Below are 14,219 nucleotides of genomic sequence, written 5' to 3' on the forward strand. Positions count from 1 at the left end.
TACTTTAGAATTGAAGCGTAAGAGTGAAGCACCATTCAAAGTAAATGGGAAAAGAATAAAGCACTGTATGGGTAACACGGAAGAAGATAAGGTAATTAAGGATTTGAGCCTTAGTGAGTCTGAATAACCAAGAAAACTGAGTCATACTGCGACATTAAATCAGGCATTGCATGGGAGGAAACCCATGGATTTGATTGGTGAATTCTAAGTATCCAACCTAGCCATGTTGTGATGCAATGTTAAATCAAGTGCTTCATGGGAGGTAACCCATGTTTTGTAAATAAATTATCGGGTAACATATGTGTTCAGTGTGCAGGAATGGATATTGTAGGAGTCAATGAGGAAATTTATTGAAATCGAACCATACGAGGATCTTTGTGAGTTGTAACCAGATAACACAACTCATAAGCAGGAGTCGTAAGGACCAGGAACTCAGATCACTTTTAGGTATTAGGTCTCCAGAGTCATTACGACTCTTAGAATGAGTCAAAGCCTATGACTATGACTCGTCACCTTGAGTCATAATGACTTGAGACCCAGGTAAGGTTCTAAGTCTTTACGGGGGTTGGGGGTATGAAACTCGTAACCAATAGTTATGAGTTGTAATTAAGACTCATAACCAAGATTGACAAATCACGCATCGTGGGTCGACCTGATCCAAATTATAATTTAAAATAAAAGGGTCAACCAAAATGGGTACCCGACTATTCCATTTGCGGGCTCATTCTATTGTTCTTGGCTAGCAGAACTCCCAAGCACTCCACATTCACTCTAAAACACAAAATCAACTAAGTCAATTCCTCCTAAAATTCAAAAATTTCATTAAGAATAGGGCCTAAAGTTGTTTGAAGTCAAGAAATCCAAACCTCAAGAAAACAAGTAAGTGTTCATGCTTAAAAGCTCTATTAATTAATTAATTCCTAAAAGTGTTACAATGTCTTTAGATTTCTTGATTCCAATATGTGTATACATAGGTAATCAAACCCTATTTAAGAAAATTATGCTACATATTGTGGTAATAGGAGTGAAAATAGACTTTATGCTTTAGAATTGTTCTTAGGGATGAATGTAGGGAGTATTGAGTTCTGTTTTGATGTTATATGATGCAACAGATTGAATATTGGGACCAACTTAGTCTAAACCCCCATGTTACAGTGGATATGGGACTCTAACGACTCATAAAGATACTTAATGAGTCATTACAAGACTCGTTACCACTGATAACATGGAGGATTAAAAGAGTGTGGGTTCTGGTATCACTACTACTCAACTAAATGAGTCTTAATCAATCTCTAGGACTCATAGTTAGGAGCGTAATGATTGAGGGAACTTATGCATAATAGAAAATATTCTAGTCAACATACGAGTGTTGGTAATGAGTTATAGCCTAACCTTATGACTCATTAGGAGGACTCATAATCTGACCAGTAACTATTGATCTACACTCTGTCTAAATACGTCTTACCCAGTGGTTATGACTCATACACCTTAGTCGTAATGAGTCTAGTGTATATACACTGACACCAAACTTTCTTATTTTTCTTTCTTCTTTTTAGAATTCAGTAATGCGTCTTATCCAAATAGGTACTCATAGCTCATAAGGGTGATTCATCATTGAAGCAAACACTAAAGAAGATCTCCAAGAAGAAACCTGCCCCAAATCTGATTACCAATAAAGAAACGATGACACCGATGAGTTAAGCAATACCCTATAAAGGGGTAGGTGGAGCCATGGGAGAAACTACCTCGGGGCAAGAAAACAATTGTCGAGGAGGTCACACCTCCCAAAAAGACCCTTAGAATGAAACACCCCAACACTTCCCCACCGCATTCACCACCATCTTTTGATGACAACAATAATGATGATGATGAAGAAAAAGAAAATAATGATGATGCAGATGAGGAAGAATCAAGATCCTATGAAGAAGAAGATGAGAGCGGAAGTGAAGAGCATGCTACTCCTATTGATACCAATCACCACCACCACCTCAAATCCCATTATCCATTGAAGCTACTCCGGTGCCCATCGTTAAACGGTGAGGGTATCTTGGAATGCAAGATACATATAATGATGGGATAGAAGTAAACTCATCCACGTGGAAAATGAGGAGAGGGAAATATTTGGAGAGAAGGTTGACTGCAATAGGCATGTCTAAGATGCCTGAGTTTGAATCATGATTCCAGAAATACCATTTTCAATGGATGATAGGGTTGTGATTTTTTGGTTCAACCCAATAACCCAAACTGATAATTAGTTTATCGAGTTAGTGGATTGGTTTTGTTACTTTTTGAGTCGAGTATCGGGTTAAATATTTTTTTATTGGTTTATCGGTTTGGTCCTCAAGTTTAGAGAATTTTTAATCGTGCTACCCGATATCCCGATACACAAATAAGTACACTACAGGATTAATCATCCTAACAGGACACTATTCCAAGCGGCCCAAAATCTAAAGGGTTAGTGTCAACCCAAGCAGACCAAAGCGCAAAGGTAATAGGTGTATAGGGTGTATACTTTATTCTTTTCATTCCCTCTCTCACTAGTCATTACAATTAGTGCCTCTCACACTACAATTCATATTTTTTATCTCACAATCAGATGTTGATTTCACAATTAGCCGATTGAGCAATATTTCGTCCCTACGATCAGCTTAATTTTTGCTCAAAACTGCTCAATTTAGAGGGACAAAATATTGCTCGGCTATTGCTACTCATACTCACTATTGTTGTTGCGCTAAAACAGGTAATAATTTTTGCTCCATATCATTCTTGTTTCTTAGATAGTCTTCTGCTTTATTTTTAATTTTTGGCCAGTGTCCAATCGCTGTTGTTGTTGCGCTGCTAACTTGCTAAGGACTATTTAAGTTCAGAATTTTTTTTGTTTTTTTGATTGTATTTTTGTACATTATTGCAATTATAGTGTTATTGTTAAAGCCAACAAAGGTCACGAGCATTATTTTTATTTAGGCATTAGCCATTTGAAAAGACTAATCCTTTTTGTTTGTTCTTGTATTTACTTGTTTATATTTTGAACCCTTTGATGACAATCCTTACTCCATTGCTCATGTATTCATATATTATATTTTTATAAGAGAGTGCAAGAGGTAAATTATTATGGATTACTCCTGAACAGTAACCAGCGATGATATAAGGTCCAGTTGCAACTTCTATCTATGTTCGATCTTTGAAGCTAGAGAAGAGATCTGAAAAATTTTTACTGATACTTTTTTCTAGTAGTAATGGTTATGCAACTGAAAATCACAAACTTATGCATGAAAACATTGGGGGAGATTAATAAAACAATGAAAATATGAATGTGTAACAAAGACACCTTCCTTAGATTACAAATCTTATTTCTCTCATTCATAGTGATGCTATTTGAGGGTCTTATTTTGGATACTTATAGTTGGACTGATACTAATATACATATTAATTTATAATCTTTTGTTTTATTACTTTATTAGTTCTGTACTAAATACCAAATAATATGTAATAAATCTGTACATATGTTCAAGTTCTTATTTGGTATGTCATTATATGCCTTACTAGTACAATGAATATACAATAAAACCAGGATCAAGCTAATCAACCACTAATTAATGAGAGAAAACTGATCTTTTTATTAGATTGGTGTCAATGAAAGATCTTGTACATTAATCCCTTATTGTTTTCATACACCATGTTTGTTGACCAGTTTATTGTGAATGATTGACTTCTGCTTATCTGTTGATTGGAAATCAGAATAGTTAGCATGTATTGCCTATATGTTTGGCTGACTATACTAGTGTTATCTTAAGTTACTGAATTAGAAATTGTTTGAATTTGTGACTTTAGTTTGAAAGTTCTGTATTCTATTTGTGCTTCCTTATATGCTTATAAAATTAGAAGATGTTATATTTTGCTTGTAAATATCAGATTATTTATACTTGTGGGATTGTTATCACTTTGCCGCTCATATTTTGCTTTTAAAGTGAGATAATTTGCCCAGGTCTTTGGTCTGGACATTATGCTCTGTATTTATTAGATATTTTGCCAGGTTTACATACTTGCTTGGTATGTTTTTAGTACAGTTGAAGGTCATGGATGTGGCTAATCATCTTCATTTAGAGACAAAGAAGATAGATGACCAGTGGCACTTTAAAGCATACTAGATAAATTGTATCTAATTCTATTTGTACTACCAAATTATGAAGGCTCTTACCGAAGGAAAGACTGATTCCAATTATTTTTAGTTTGAGATGGATAGAATATAGTAGGCTTGGAATTTCTCTCTTTCCTTTATGATGTAAGAGTTCGTGTCTTGGAAAATATTTGTCCCTTTGTGTGTTAATTTAACTGAATGTTGCAGTGTTGTTGCCTCAACTTCTAATTATACTTTAAATTTTAAAATTTAGATATTAATGGTTTAACTCAATAACTGAACCGATAACAATTAATAACCAATAAATTGATAACTGATAAGCTGAGATCTTAATGTTTCTTAATGGTTTAGCTTTATTACAAATCGATAATCAATATGTCAAACCCATAAACTTCAAAACCAAACCAACCGATATGCAGCCCTATTGGATGACCACAACTCTTCGAAAAATTCAGTCCCGCATTAGTGCGAGAGTTCTATACAGCTTTCAAAGGGGAGCTGAAGAGACAATACCCACAGGGCAACTTATGAAAGCGTGGTGAGCCAATTACTTTCTTGACTTTTAGAGAATTTCGGGTGAACATCTCCTTGAGGACCATTTCAAGAATGTTACATGGACCTAATTTCCAACCACTGGTGAATACGGATGAGATTGATTACTGCATAGATGAAATGCAAAAAATAATAAAGAAACAAATGGGTACCACAGATAAGATGATGCAATTTCATTGGATAACTAGTATTATTGGGCCAAATGGAGAAGAAGATAAATGGGTAGTTGGTGGTCCAGGGATGAATTCACAGCAGATTACCAAGACCACTTTGACCTTTAAGGCAAAGTCGTGGTAGACTCTTGCCTGACATAGACTGTGTCCCATAACTGGAGACAACGTACTTAGTCCAATCCGCATAACATTAATAGTTGGACTCATTGTTGGGTATGAGTTTGATGTTACGCAGTTCATTACTAGAGAGATACGTGATCGAATAGTGGGTACTGATGTGATTCTGGCATTTCTATACTTCTTGACTCAGATATGCTTGGAGATGTGGGTGCCAGAACTTCTGGATGTGGATTAGTATATTGAGCCAAAGAACACCACTAACTTGGGGTTAATTCGAGATGCTATTAACCCCATGTCCAAGTTAGCTAAATAAAAAGTGACATTGATAGCTGAGGCTCTTCGGAATAGGGATGCGAGTACCAAGGCTGCTGGATTTACTGTGATATATGACACTTTAATTGAGGGTGGGCCATCTGAGACCCAGCCTTTTGATGTAGCTGGCACATACAGTACTTCTACTCCCCCGTAGACTACAGCAAAATATCTATCCATGTCCAGATCAGTTCTGACAAGCTATATGGTCATTACACAGGCTATGTGGACTGAGGTATGAGGAAATTGAGCATTCTGGAGGAAAAGGTACGGTTGATAGAGCAGGTACTTAAGACCTGGGTGACTAAGACTTGAAGAACAAAGTAGGAAAATAAAGAGGAGATTGGATGGTTTTGATCTGAGGGTCACTCATCAACTTGAAAGTGTTCAATCCTCTGATATAACGGGAGACAAGCTTGAGGCAGCAGAGCTGCGAAAGCTGGTTAATGAATTATATAAGCATTCTTTTACCTAATACCTATTATTACAGAGATTCATTCAAAGGAAGAGGTTAAAAATATCTGAGGTATTGATAATGAAACCCCGAGAACTATTGAAAAGGTAAAGAAGAGCAAGAAAAGAAAGATAAGAAGAATAAAGGATGAAGAAGTTAAGGCAGCAGTGCGTGAAAGCATCTTAAGTGAGAAGGACCAATAGGTGAGGGTCCAAGAAATGGTGGAAGGAGTTGGTATTTCAAGACCGGCTGAGGCTGTTGAGAGGGGCAGTGGCATAACCCCAACAACATATATACCACTGAGCGTACCGATTACAACCAGTGCCATTACTGTTGAGATGGTCTTGACAGCTTGAGGGACTACTACTGAGGAGAGTGAGGCCCGATCTAGGGGGGTCCCCATGTTGATCTAGTATGATCTGGTGCCAAGGGCATCCAGGTATGTCCCTAATCCTTTTTTATATTGCTAGATGCACAGGGGATAGTGTATAAGATATAGTTGGGGTGGGGGTTTACCATAGTTGCCACAGGTTATGGTTGTCGTGTTTGAGAACTCGTAAGCCATAGTTTGAATGATAAACTGGCATATGTGTGTGTCTATTGTTGTGTGATGCTTAAAGAAGAAGAACGATGTGCATAGGTAGTCGATAAATTGTGCATAACATGTGCTAATAATTCTGTTTAAAAAATTTAACCCCTCCTAAAAAAATTTTATGATAAAATATGTGATCTGTGCGCATGAGTGACTGATGAGAATCCCATAATGGCATTAGAATTAGGAACGATATAACCATGGCGTGTAGGTGCATGAACTGGATAGGTAGTGACTGACAATGTAACCCTGTATAACGTGAGTGTGAGGCGTTACTTAGTTCCCAGTGTATAAGAGTCCAGAACTTGTCCAGTTGCTTTTTTCTAGATTGTAGGATAGTTGGTTAGGAAGTGATCGTAGACCATTTTTATAATGAATCCACTCGAGCCTAAAATGCCAAACCAAATGAAATACGAATCCCTTGATCCAAAACTTGAGCCTAATTGACCTGTTTTTGTTGTTTACACCAATTTCACCTTTCTGTTTGACTACAATGAACTTGTTTTGGCCCTGGTTCTCCTTGGACATTGTTTACCTTAAATTTGGGTAATCATCTAAGTTGAGGGTGGCTATGATAGGGGTGAAAGGAAAAACAAGTATGAAGAAAGAGGTGTAGATAGGAAAAAAATAAATAAGGGTGGGTGTGGTAAAAATAACAGAAAAAGAAAAAGGAAATGAAAGTAACAAAAAAAGAAAATAAAAAGAGAATGAGAAAAGAGAACCACATCTAGCCAAAAATAGGCATGAAAAAGAATGAAAAGGGAGAAACAAGGAAGGATTGAGTAGAAAGATGAGAGAAAAAGTGGACACCTAAGAAAACGTAGTGCCAAGAAGTCTAAGTCACTTAAAAAGTTCCCAAACATACCATAACCAGCTCCAAGCCTATGTTGCAAGCCTAGCAAAGTCCTATAGTGATCCTATCCTGACCATTTAAAAAATTAGGTAAAAAGCATAAGGGCAAGCCTATGGCATTTTGTCTACCCTGATTGGAATTTCTTTGTGAGTGTGAGTGTGAGTGTCTCTAGACCATCCCTGAAATAATAATCTAAATTAAAATAAGCGATAGGGACTTCTTTGTCAGTGAGGGTGCATGGGTTGCAAGGTCAGGTTACGTATCTGTCCTATTAGTATATGTTGCTTAGGCTAAGTTGTTTGTCTCTAAGGTAATGCCATCATTGGATTCGTATGGGTCACAGTGTGATACTGGATCATTATACACAGTAGCTTTTTAAACAGTGAAATAGAAGGGGGTAAAAGTGTTCTTGAGCAGATTAATAAATTGATTGCCAAATGTGTCTCAGTCTCTTTAAAGTTAAGCATCGTATTTTTTGTGGGTTTGATTTCTTTTGCCTAAGGGCATGAAAATATTCTAAGTTGAGGGTGTTGATGTTCTGGTATTTAGCGGCACATTTAATGCTTAAAATAAGGAATTTATACTCGGACTTAGGTTATCTTGTTGGATATGATGTGGTTTTTTGTGTTGTTGCAGGTAAAATAGGTTGACAGTGGTATTGGACTAAAAAGAAGAAAGAAAATCTCTAAAAAGGGAAAGTTCTGGTCAAGCTACGAGTCGCCAATACACTTTACGACTTATAGCCAGACTCATCAGGATACCAGAAGCAAAATTGAAGAAAAGAAACCAAGTTAAGATTGACTATGACTCATAAGAAGTGGCTACGAGTCATTGAGAATAGTCGTCAAGAGAGCAGTGATCATAGCTGAAGTCCTGAAAGTGAAGTTATTAAAGACTATGGGTTGTAAGGTCTGACTATGACTCATAGTAATCAATCATAATGAGACCAGTGTGCAAGGTCCTAAATTTTGAGGCTCAAGTGATAACGAGTTAAAACCATGAGTTATAAGGAATGAGGACGACTCATGGTGAGAAAACTTAATGACAATAGAAGCTGGAAGCCCTGAAGATGAGAGTCACCGGAATGCCTACGACTAGCAATGTACTTATAAGGGGACCTTAAGAGTCATAATAATTACCGACTTAATTTTTCTATTCCATTTTTATTAGAATTTCTTTATTATTTTTAGATACTATAAACAAGGGCGGATGTAGGGGCCTTGGAGGGGGTTCCCGGGAATCTAGTGGAGTAGAGTGACTAGTAAAAGTCTTATTGACCTCTTGGTTGTGGGTTCAAATCCCTTAAGTTATTATTTGGTTTTATTTTTATTTAACATGGGAAACCACAAACTTTAAATCCTGAATCTGCCTCTGACTATAAATACCTTAGGGTTATTCCTTTATAAGGTTACACCTTTTACATTACTTTTGATACTTTTAGTATATTTTGCTCACTAAGATTTTGTTCTTGAGGTTTTTGGTTTCATATTCAATTAGAGATTTTGGATTTTACTCTTCCATCATTGTGTAATTAATTACATGCGTTCCTCATTGATTATCATGGATGGTCGCATAAACATGAGCGAATAAATCCCTTAACTAGGGTTGTGGGAACCCTGGCGGACTAGCTACATAAGGGAAGTGGAAGATAAATCTTATTTACCGTAGTTATGCGTATTGCAACCTTTTTCATATAAATTATACCCAAACTACTGCTGAAGCTTGGGAATTGCCTGTATTAAATAATATCCTCACAAAGAAGTTTAAGATTGGGAAAAAGAGGTTACAACAGTGATTCGAGGCTGTCAACCATCGTCTAATCAACTCGAGACTCAAAAGGTGAGAGTTGTATTGAGGTTATAGAAAAGGGACAGTAAGGCGATGCCTCAAATCTCACAACATAAAGGGTGATATCTATCAACATGTTCATAAGATGGCTGATAGTACATAGCTTGTCAACTTTGCACGCAGAGTAGTAGGTTAGGTGGGTTGAACATGAGAATCTTATGTAGAACACAGTCCTAGTGTTCATCTCCTATTATCTACAAACTAAAGCTTTTGAGTTTGGCTACTGGCTACTGTTGACTTCAAATTCCCTTCATTTACTTTTTCGCAATGCTCGTGGATTTTGTCAATTTGAGATACTGTTCTACATAATCCTTGTGGATTCGACCCCAACCTGATTTGGGTTACTATATTTAAAATTGACCGCAACATACTTCTTTGGAGGTTAGTTTTGGGCGACATCATTACTCTTTGCTCTTTACCTATTCAGGTATATCCTAGCCATTTAATTTGAGGACGAACTAAAGTCTTATTGGTGGATATTTAAAGACCTGATTTATGAAATCTTATTTTTTTTTATGTGATTCGATTATTTTTCCCTTATCCTTAGTTACTAAATATTGATTTTGGGTTGTAGGGATGGTTGGCATGGTTCCCAATGCGTTCAAGAGGGTTTTATAATACCCCAAAAATTTGAACCAATATTAGCATCGTGTTTCAAGCTCATGCATAGTACATCATGGTTTTTTGGTAGACTTATGAGTTATTTTGATGTATATTAAGGCCTTAAATAACTCCCAGATATTTGACGAATCAAAATAATCCTTACCGATTGAAATTTTGATAAGAATATTTCTTTAGTCAACTTCAAACAAGCATATAATTTGTTATTTGGAGAATTTTCCATCTCAAGATCTACCAAAATGTAGGAAATTGAATTATCTTTTCAACGATACCAATTTCGCCCAAATTCGATACTCGGGTGAGAAGTTATGGCACTTTTAGTGAAAGTAGTGGTTCAATACGAGCAGCACCGCATCGCGGTGTACCCATATATGGCGTTCATCCTTTTCTAGAGTGCCATCGCGATAAGTACCACATTGAATCAAAATTCTAGTGGGGAATTGTTCATTTCTAATGGCGCAACGCGATAGCACCGCATCGCACCACGGGTCAAAATGAGGATCGTCAGCATTCCAGTAGCCCGACGCGATTGTACCGTATCGCGCCGGGTGTCAAAACTCGAATTTTCAGTTTTTAGTTCCGAGTTTTAATTTTTCCAAGGGCTTTTAAGTCTTTTTCCTTCAACTTATTTAGTCCAAACACGGGATTTAAGTCCCAATAGAGCATTATTTGCTCATTATTTCACAATTCTCTCAAATTAAACTAATCTTCTCTCATGAACAAAATCCCTTGCCTTCAAAATTCAAGATAAAATCTCGAGAATTCACCTTCAATTCTCACGAATTCATCAACCCAGGTATGTTAAGTGTCCATTCATGGGTTCTTTTCACCCATCGAGTTCAAGTATCCAACTTTAAATCCAAAGTTATGATCTTTACAAGCTATTATGATTTTAAATTGTGATTTTTAACTATGGCCCCCCATGAACCTTGTTTCTATACCATGTTTTCATGAAATTAATGTTGATTATTACACTTTGCATGTTAAGTATTATTGTTAACTGATTTAATTCATAATTAGTAAGGTTGATGTTGAAATCATGCTCTCACTACAAGCTTTAAACTATTCCCATTCTTAGTTTACATAATGCATGTCAAGTGTTTAATGAAATGCCTACAAGAATGAAATTTAATAAATGCTTTCACATTATGCCCTCATAGTTTTAGTACCATTTTGCTATTATTGCTATTGAGCCCTGGGGGTTATGAATACCCAAAAACTTAGCTGTTTACCTTGTCTCAGTATTTTCAAAATAGTTTTAAAATATGTTATAACCATTATCAGTTCTGTCAGTCATCAAAATCAGTTAAACTTAGAATAGTTCAACATTCTGAGTTAGTTTCGTTGTGAGTAGGATTTAGCACTGAGTGAGTGCAGGGATGATGAGTTCCTTGTTAGATTAGAAGAGTCGTTAGTAGCAGTCCTTCTACTCCAAAACTATGTAGCCAGCTTAAGATATGAGGAGTCACCCATTAGATTAGTCTTGACTACCTCGCAGAGGTCACCTGTTAGTTTAGGCTTGTCCTTTGGGACAGTACATCAGTATAAAGGATCCACATAGCTAGCGTTAGTACCCGTGGCACGGTACTAACAGCCTTCTAACTAGGGTTATAGGTTGGACCCCAAACTTTCTTATTGGGGCATGTCGATTAGATGATAGCTCCCACAGTCTCAGTCCAGTAATGAATTCAGTAATTCAGTTTCAGTTGTTTGACCATAGCATACAAATATGAGTGAGTCGGTTATCGGATTTTAGTATTTCAATAGTTGCAAAATATATTCAGAACATGTTATATGCTTGGTTATGCATCCTCAGTACTTACAAATTTCATGTATCTTCAATATCTATAGATTTCATGAACACTATTCAGTACTTCATGCTATATATATTCAGATAGTTATTATTTATGTTTATGAAACCATGTATATCAGCCTATCTCATTTATAATACCAGTACATTCAAAGTACTGATTGCATACTCTTTTTTTGCGCTATGATGTATCATATCATAGGTTCAGATGCCCAGTTCCCAGATCACGCATAGACTTCCTAGACTATCAGCCATAGCAAGGGTGAGTCCTCATACTTTGAGGATAGACTATTTTATTTCATGCTTTCAGTTCAGTAGTTAGTTGGAGTTAGTTGGGGCTTGTCCCATAAACTCATATTCAGTCAGTGTAGAGGTTTTTGGATATTTCAGATAGTCAGTCAGTTTATCTTTACTTTATCAGTTTCAAAAAATTATTTTCCAAATTCATGACTCAGTATTATTATCAGTTGCTAAAACCTTATGGCTTATTCGTTGTTCTTCAGCTTATGTTGTTATATTATTCAGTGCCCACATCAGGTACTAGCTCAAGGGTTAGCTTGTGGTCCCTCGAGACTGTAAGCACCGTGTGGCGCCTAGTGTGTACTCTCGAGGTGTTACAAACTTTTTATCAAATCCTAAGGTTTTAAAGTGTCCTAGGAAGTCTGAAATCCATGCCAAGTAGTGTTTTGTATATGGGTGTAAAATGTACCACACTTATGGACAAGAGGCTATAAGGTATTTTTGGAAAAGTTTTCCTTCTTTCAGTATTCATGTCGTGCGGCTGAGCATGAGCTCATGTTAAACTCTCTATCTAATCTATTATCTCTTATGTTTACAGAACATGCCTCCCAAAAAGACTAATGGAAGAAGAAATGTAAACCAGCCAGCACCTCCGCCCGTTTAGGAAGATTCCCTGAATGAGCATATTTCTCATGCAGAGTTCAGAGCTGCATTTACTACTTTAGCTCGCTCTATAGCGGCTCAGAATACTCAGTCAACCACTATTCCGGCCAACCTAGTGGCCAATATAACCGCAGCAAGGATTCGAGACTTTACCCGAATGAATCCTCCTTTATTTTTGGGATCCAAATTTGAAGAGGATCCGCATAAATTCTTAGACATGGTACAGAAGGTAACAGATATTATGGGGGAAACTACTAGTGATAGTACTGAGTTAGCTGCCTATTAGTTGCAAGATGTGGCTCATTCATGGTTTAAGTAGGGAAAGGCAGAGAGAGGGGCAGATGCAGGTCCTATAGAATGTGAAGAGTTTACTACAACTTTCTAAGATAGATTTTTTCCATTGGAGCTAAGAAAAGCCAAGGTGTTAGATTTTATTAATTTGAGATAGAGCAGCATGAGAGTGAAAGAGTATTCCCTCAAGTTTACTCAGTTAGCTAAGTATTCTTCTCATATGGTAGCTGATAGCAAATCTAAGATGAGCAAGTTTATGTCTGGTGTATCTAATAGTGTGGTCAAGGAATATAGGACCGCAATGCTGATTAAGGAGATGGACTTATCTAGGTTGATGTTCCATGCTGAATAAATTGAGAAGTAGAAGACTAAGGAGAGAGAGTGAGAATAAGAGGGGTAGGACAGGTAGCTTTAATTTTTCCCAGCCAAGGTCGGAAGGTGGTAACCATGCCCAGTTCTATTGAAAATATTCAATCCCAGCTCTATCTTCAGCTAGTGCCCCAGTACCCAAGTTTAGAAATGATAATAGGGATAGAGCATCAGGCTCTAAGTCGCAGGGTAGTGTGAACAGTGCTCGTACAAATCCTCTTTCCCAGAAATATGGTAGAAACCATCAAGGTGAATGTAGAGCGGGCATGATGTATGTTTTGGGTGTGGCAAGCCAGGCCAACAGATTCGGAGTGTTGGGTAGTTGCTCAGAAAGGTAGGGATTTGCATCAATAGGGCCAGTCCCATTAGTCATCAGTTCCAGTCGGCCACTCGATTCAGCAGGGTGCCACTTCCAGTGCTACCAGTGGTCAGCGTCTAAACAGATTATATGCCCTTCAGTCCCAAAAGAATCAGGAAAGTTCTCTTGATGTAGTTACTGGTATGTTACAGATCCTTCATTTACATTTTTAGGCCTTATTAGACCCTTGAGCTTCTCTTTTTTTTTTGTAACCCCGTATGTAGCAGTCAACTTCGGAGTCAGTGCCAAAATCCTAGCAGAGCCTTTTTCAGTGTCTACCCTAGTAGGTGTCTCTATTGTAGCCAGGCAGGTATACAAGAACTTTTCGATCACAATATCTTAGAAAGTCACTTTCGTGGATCTTCTAGAGTTAGAGATGATGGATTTTGATGTTATTCTCGGCATGGATTGGCTCTACTCATGCTATGCTTCAGTTGATTATAGAAACAAGGTTATTCATTTTCAGTTTCCAAATGAACCAGTCCTTGAATTGAGGGATAGTACTTCAGCACTTAGGGGTCGATTTGGGAATTTCCAAATGTGTTCCCTGAAGATCTTCCCGGAGTTCTCCCAAAAGAGAAATTGACTTCAAAATAGACCTTCTTCCAGATACTCCGCCTATCACTATTCTTCCATATAAAATGGCTCCATCCAAACTCAAAGAGTTGAAAGAATAGTTGAAAGATCTCCTAGATAAGGGATTCATCAGGCCCAGTATTTCCCCATGGGGCGCACCAATCCTATTCGTGTATAAGAAAGACGGTTCTCTTAGAATATGTATCGACTACCGTCAGTTGAACAAAGTCACAATAAAAAACAAGTATC

At 37.2% G+C, this 14,219-nt stretch overlaps 1 long non-coding RNA gene across 1 annotated transcript; it reads left to right on the forward strand.

The window, feature by feature from the left end:
- Positions 1 to 2,118: 2,118 nt before the first annotated feature.
- LOC124899273 lies at positions 2,119 to 4,359 on the forward strand. Its single transcript, XR_007056508.1, has 2 exons — positions 2,119 to 2,740; positions 4,063 to 4,359. It is a non-coding gene; the product is annotated as an uncharacterized LOC124899273 (long non-coding RNA).
- Positions 4,360 to 14,219: the final 9,860 nt, after the last annotated feature.

Source organism: Capsicum annuum, chromosome 6, assembly GCF_002878395.1.
Source record: "Capsicum annuum cultivar UCD-10X-F1 chromosome 6, UCD10Xv1.1, whole genome shotgun sequence".
NCBI classification, from domain to species: Eukaryota; Viridiplantae; Streptophyta; class Magnoliopsida; order Solanales; family Solanaceae; genus Capsicum; species Capsicum annuum.